Below are 7,021 nucleotides of genomic sequence, written 5' to 3'. Positions count from 1 at the left end.
TGATGCTGCGCTTCAATATGGGGCTGTGCATCATGTCTGTGCTACATAATTTGACTTTCTGCATTGTATGCTGATGCCGCCCTTCAAGATGGGGCTGTGCATCATGTCTGTGCCACACAATTTGACTTTCTGCATTGTATGCTGATGCTGCCCTTCAATATGGGGCTGTGCATCATGTCTGTGCTACATAATTTGACTTTCTGCATTGTATGCTGATGCCGCCCTTCAATATGGGGCTGTGCATCATGTCTGTGCTACATAATTTGACTTTCTGCATTGTATGCTGATGCCGCCCTTCAAGATGGGGCTTCACATCATGTCTGTGCCACATATTCTCACTGTCTGCATTGTGTGCTGATGCCGCCCTTCAAGATGGGGCTGTGCATCATGTCTGTGCCACATTGACTTTCTACACTGTATGCTGATGGCGCCCTTCAAGATGGGGCTGTACATCATGTCTGTGCCACATATTCTCACTGTCTGCAATGTGTGCTGATGCCGCCCTTCCAAAGGGAGGTCAGGCAAAATGTATATCTTTGCTAGCACTTCTGTAACTAGATTTCTCACAAGCACTTATGTAACTAAGCAAGCCTTCTTAGCAGTGCCACGATACCTGAGGGCAGTTGTGTGCCTTACAAATACAAATAAATAAATAAATAAATAAATTAGTATGACGGAGTATGTGAGCACATGCAACTACGTGTAGCACCCATGTGTGCTGTGAAAGGCCAAGTTCAAAATTGGACCCCTAGCACAACTCCATGTACAGGTCACAATAGCAGCACGGGAGGCAAAAGGCACATGCAATAGGGGTGTAAATTCTCAGCAGACACTACCCACACCTTGAATTGGCCATATGCATTGCTCTGCAATCGACCATGCCCATCAGACCCAATGTGCATGACGTCCCACCATCATATAGCATGTGTACCTAGTATGTCCAAATACAAGTATGCATGATGAGTAACAGCATGTCTTTGTCCACCGATCAGGTTCACAGGTGACTGAGGAGGAGGAGGAGGATGCAAGCCCATCTACTTCCCTGGGGCTGCGCATCATGTCTGTGCCATACAATGTATCTTTCTGCTTTGTATGCTGATGCCGCCCTTCAAGATCAGGTTGCGCATCATGTCTGTGCCACATAATTTGACTTTCTGCATTGCATGCTGATGCCGCCCTTCAAGATGGGGCTGTGCATCATGTCTGTGCCACACAATTTGACTTTCTGCATTGTATGCTGATGCTGCCCTTCAATATGGGGCTGTGCATCATGTCTGTGCTACATAATTTGACTTTCTGCATTGTATGCTGATGCCGCCCTTCAATATGGGGCTGCGCATCATGTCTGTGCTATATAATTTGACTTTCTGCATTGCATGCTGATGCTGCCCTAAAAGATGGGGCTTCACATCATGTCTGTGCCACATATTCTCACTGTCTGCATTGTGTGCTGATGCCGCCCTTCAAGATGGGGCTGTGCATCATGTCTGTGCCACATTGACTTTCTGCACTGTATGCTGATGACGCCCTTCAAGATGGGGCTGTACATCATGTCTGTGCCACATATTCTCACTGTCTGCATTGTGTGCTGATGCCGCCCTTCCAAAGGGAGGTCAGGCAAAATGTATATCTTTGCTAGCACTTCTGTAACTAGATTTCTCACAAGCACTTATGTAACTAAGCAAGCCTTCTTAGCAGTGCCACGATACCTGAGGGCAGTTGTGTGCCTTACAAATACAAATAAATAAATAAATAAATAAATTAGTACGAAGGAGCATGTGAGCACATGCAACTACGTGTAGCACCCATGTGTGCTGTGAAAGGCCAAGTTCAAAATTGGACCCCTAGCACAACTCCATGTACAGGTCACAATAGCAGCACGGGAGGCAAAAGGCACATGCAATAGGGGTGTAAATTCTCAGCAGACACTACCCACACCTTGAATTGGCCATATGCATTGGCCTGCAATCGACCATGCCCATCAGACCCAATGTGCATGACGTCCCACCACCATATAGCATGTGTACCTAGTATGCCCAAATACAAGTATGCATGATGAGTAACAGCATGTCTTTGTCCACCGAACAGGTTCACAGGTGACTGAGGAGGAGGAGGAGAATGCAAGCCCATCTACTTCCCTTGGGCTGCGCATCATGTCTGTGCCATACAATGTATCTTTCTGCTTTTTATGCTGATGCCGCCCTTCAAGATCAGGTTGTGCATCATGTCTGTGCCACATAATTTGACTTTCTGCATTGTATGCTGATGCCGCCCTTCAAGATGGGGCTGTGCATCATGTCTGTGCCACACAATTTGACTTTCTGCATTGTATGCTGATGCCGCCCTTCAATATGGGGCTGTGCATCATGTCTGTGCTACATAATTTGACTTTCTGCATTGTATGCCGATGCCACCCTTCAATATGGGGCTGTGCATCATGTCTGTGCTACATAATTTGACTTTCTGCATTGTATGCTGATGCCGCCCTTCAAGATGGGGCTTCACATCATGTCTGTGCCACATATTCTCACTGTCTGCATTGTGTGCTGATGCCGCCCTTCAAGATGGGGCTGTGCATCATGTCTGTGCCACATTGACTTTCTGCACTGTTTGCTGATGACACCCTTCAAGATGGGGCTGTACATCATGTCTGTGCCACATATTCTCACTGTCTGCATTGTGTGCTGATGCCGCCCTTCCAAAGGGAGGTCAGGCAAAATGTATATCTTTGCTAGCACTTCTGTAACTAGATTTCTCACAAGCACTTATGTAACTAAGCAAGCCTTCTTAGCAGTGCCACGATACCTGAGGGCAGTTGTGTGCCTTACAAATACAAATAAATAAATAAATAAATAAATAAATAAATAAATAAATAAATAAATAAATTAGTATGAAGGAGCATGTGAGCACATGCAACTACGTGTAGCACCCATGTGTGCTGTGAAAGGCCAAGTTCAAAATTGGACCCCTAGCACAACCCCATGTACAGGTCACAATAGCAGCACGGGAGGCAAAAGGCACATGCAATAGGGGTGTAAATTCTCAGCAGACACTACCCACACCTTGAATTGGCCATATGCATTGGCCTGCAATCGACCATGCCCATCAGACCCAATGTGCATGACATCCCACCACCATATAGCATGTTTACCTAGTATGCCCAAATACAAGTATGCATGATGAGTAACAGCATGTCTTTGTCCACCGATCAGGTTCACAGGTGACTGAGGAGGAGGAGGAGGATGCAAGCCCATCTACTTCCCTTGGCTGGGCATTCAGAGCAACACCACAACTACCACCCCAGCCCTGCCCAACAATTGTAAGGGAAGTATTAAGGGCAGGAGTGGGAAAGCAGGTACCAGCAGCGCCACACATGCCAGCACTGATGACAGCAATGCAGACACCCCGGCAGGTACTGCAACCTCATCACCTGCAACTGCCATCCAGCAGGTGGCCACTGTAGTAGTGACAATGGAGTCAGACGCTGGCAGGCGCACACATGGAGACATGGCTGCATCCATCTAACTGGCCCTTGAAACCCCCTTGTCACATGAGCGGGATGACCAGTCACATGGTCAGCATGGTCTGGTTTCTGAGCGTGACACATATGACAGTGTGAGTGGAAGGTCATATGGTGCAGCCAGCTTCAGCACCAGCCCTCCCCATGGCCCACAGCCCATAGTGAAAGTGTCACAGGATGTCAAGTGGAGGAGGCTGGACACCATCGAACAGCGACAGGTATGGTTAGAAACCTTGGAAGACACACACATCCAACACCTGCAGGCCATCAGGAACTGTGTCCAGGGCACTGCTAGGAGTATAATGAGGGCCATAGACCTAGAATAATGACAGTCAGCTGTCGCACATGCTGTCCTGCCTGTTGTGGGACAGATGGTGAGGGAGATGACAGAGCATCTTGGACTTTGTAAAGGCAATGCAGGCCAGCAGGCTACTGACACTGCAACGCATCCGGGGTCCTGAGTCGGACCAGTCAATCTCTGTCACCCTACAGAGTTATCTTTGCTCAGCACCCGAAGGTGCCATTCTGCACGCTTCAAAACTACTGGAGGAGGTTTGTAAGGGCAAGAGGCCACACTAGTCACTGTACATAGCACAGAGTAAATAGGCATAAGGGAGGTAGGTGGGGAGGATGTGCTGAAGATGGTGTTAGGGAGATGGGTGGGGAGGGTGTGTTGGGGATGGTGTTGTGGGGTGGAGGAAATAGGTGGGGAGGTTGGTTGGGGATGATGTTGTGGGGATGGGCAGGTGGTTGGGGAGGGTGTGCAGTCATAATGTCGAAAACTTAATGTCGAAAAAAAAAAATTGAATGCTTTATTTTTTTATTTATACGTTTTTTTTGGGTTCCACATGTTAAAAAAAAAAGGTTAAAACAGAAGAAAAAAAAGAAAAAAAGGGGGCTTGGGGGGAACCCCCCCATTTCGAACAAAAAACAAAGGAAAAAAGACATTCAAATTTTTTAGACTTCCTGACTTTCAACATTATGGGCCTCATTACATGGTAGGCGGTGAGCCATGGCGCTATTAGCGCCATGGCTCATGCCGGTAAAATACCAGCACCACCTTGGCGGAAAGGGGATTTACTGCCCCATTCCAAGGTTGGAGGGGCGGTAAATCCCCTTTCCGCCATTGCCCTTCCCCATTCCCATTTCTGCCCCATAGAGCTCTATGGGAATGGGGAAGGCGCTAATTACGGCACCGCAATTTTGCGGTGCCGTAATTAGCTCCGAGGTCCCTTAGCGGGTTGGATTTTAACGCCTGCAAAAAGCAGGCGTTAAATCCCCCAACCCGCAAAGGGACCTCGTAGTAAGGCGGTAAGGATTTACCGGTACCGGTATTTTACCGGTACCGGTAATTCCTTACCGCCATCCTATGTTTTTAGACATTATGGCCCTCATTACGAGTTTGGCGGTAACCATGCCGCTATTGGCGGCATGGCTGCCGCCGAAATCGCGTCAGGGTCCGGCTCATCGGAATGAGGATTTACCGGGCCATTCCGAGTTCAGAAGGCCCGGTAATTCCTACCTCCAAGGACCCGGACCCGGACCTTCCCCAATCCCATTTCAGCCCCCGTAGGGCTGAATGGGAATGGGAGAGGGAGCAAACAACGGGCCATTACAAGATGGGCCGTTGTTTGCTCCCTCTTCCCCTCGCGGGACCCGGTAAGCACGCCTGGTTTTCCCATTGTGTACATGTGTTTAATGGGCAACGTGGGCAAATTTACTGAGGTGTGTAAGCATGTGGATTTCAATGTGCTAAATATAAATTGTCACTCAATTCTTGCCAGACAAGATGTCCATCCCTACCCTCTTTACACTCTGTGTGGCAGCGCAGCAACCGCAGGCACTGAGTCCTCTTCTTCTGGGGGTGGCATGTCCACATAAGGGGGACATTTCTCATGAGGCACATGTTGTGCAGCATGGCACAGAAAAGAACAATTTGTCCAATCTTTGTTGGTCTATAGATATACATATGAACCTTTAACAGGCCAAGTGTCCACTCAATGCAGAGCCTAGTCCGGACATGTGCCTCTTTGTAGGCCACCCCTGTGGCATCTGTGGATTCCACACAAGTGTCATCAGCCATGGTAGCTGGGGGTACCCAGAGTCACCTGCAAGGGCAAAGGTATAGGTGTCAGTCACAGAGCCCTTTGGGTGTATCGCCTTTTAAGATGGCATGTTGATAGGCACTATGTGCATGCATTTCACAAGTATTGTTTCATGACATGATTTGCCATCACTGTACTTGCATGTGGAGTCATCCGCTATGGGGGTGCATTGACTTTGTTGTGTGACACCATGCACACAGATAGCCACCACTCGCCACATTCAGGGTATGTGATTCTCATGGCAGGATGCCATGGTGCCTGTGTTGGGCCTGTGCATTGCTCTCATGCGTGTGCCCTGATGGGTGATTAGTTGTACATAATAACTTAATTGCGGAGTCCTTGCACATGAATATTTCACTTTCTTTATCCTGCCTCAAACCTCTGTGTGTTCTTGCAGTAAAGTGGCACTTTCAAATTAGACTTTCATCTGTCCCTTGGCATTAGCTTTAATAACGGCCCTTTAATGGCACATAGTGTACGATTGTGCTCCAGACTTCATGCAAAACTTAACATCTGCTGTCTGATGCTGACTGCTGCTATGTGCATCAGACCAATACATTACCTTTGTCACCACTGCTGCAGCCCTGTCCCCATAGACATCAGAGTTTCTGTGGTTGACAATGATTGCCAATCAATTTTCAAATTAAAGTCTCATCCACGGTCTCTATTTATAGAAGCTGGGAGTTACAGTTGCGAGGGGGGGGGAGGAGTATGCAGCGGAAGCAGTATGTGTCTTCCATCAGATAATCAGTGAGTAGACATTCCTGTAACTAGAATTCAACATTCAAAGTTGATAACGTTGGAGTTAGTGATTATTGCTAGCATTGTTCTGAGTCATATGGGGCTTGTTACTTCTACAGACAAAATGATTACAGTCCTTGCAATTGTCAGATGTGTGTTTGCTGCAGGGCAGGAATGCAGTATCCCTGGGTTATCAAGCCACACCACTAGGATTAGCAGGGCATACCTGAAATCACAAAACAAATATCCATAAAACATTTGATTGTGACATTTTATGTGATGCAAATGTAGGCACACGTTGTTACAATAGCTTGTAAGATTATGGTGTGTGCTTATGTACATCAGGGGTAGTTCTCACATTCTTTATCACAGGCTTTGGATTCCCATTTTGAGATTCCCTAGCGTTCACCAGTGTCTGTAAAGTACACGGTTATGTAAGAAGCATTTGTATAATGATCCTGTGAAAAGGTCATATTAGCACATCCTTTCTCAAGAATATCTAAAACGTGACGTGGCTAATGCTCTGCCACCTAAAGCTGCCACCTAAAGAGAGAGCTTGACATTTCTCACTGCAATACACGAAGAGAATGTTGACAAATAATACATGATAAAGATTTACTGAAGGTTGCAGTGAATAACCCACCTGGAACATGCC

Source organism: Ambystoma mexicanum, chromosome 10 (genome assembly GCF_040938575.1).
Source record: "Ambystoma mexicanum isolate Mex_15411 chromosome 10, UKY_AmexF1_1, whole genome shotgun sequence".
NCBI lineage: Eukaryota > Metazoa > Chordata > Amphibia > Caudata > Ambystomatidae > Ambystoma > Ambystoma mexicanum.
The sequence above is the reverse complement of the archived record's forward strand: the minus strand, read 5'-3'. Positions refer to the sequence as shown.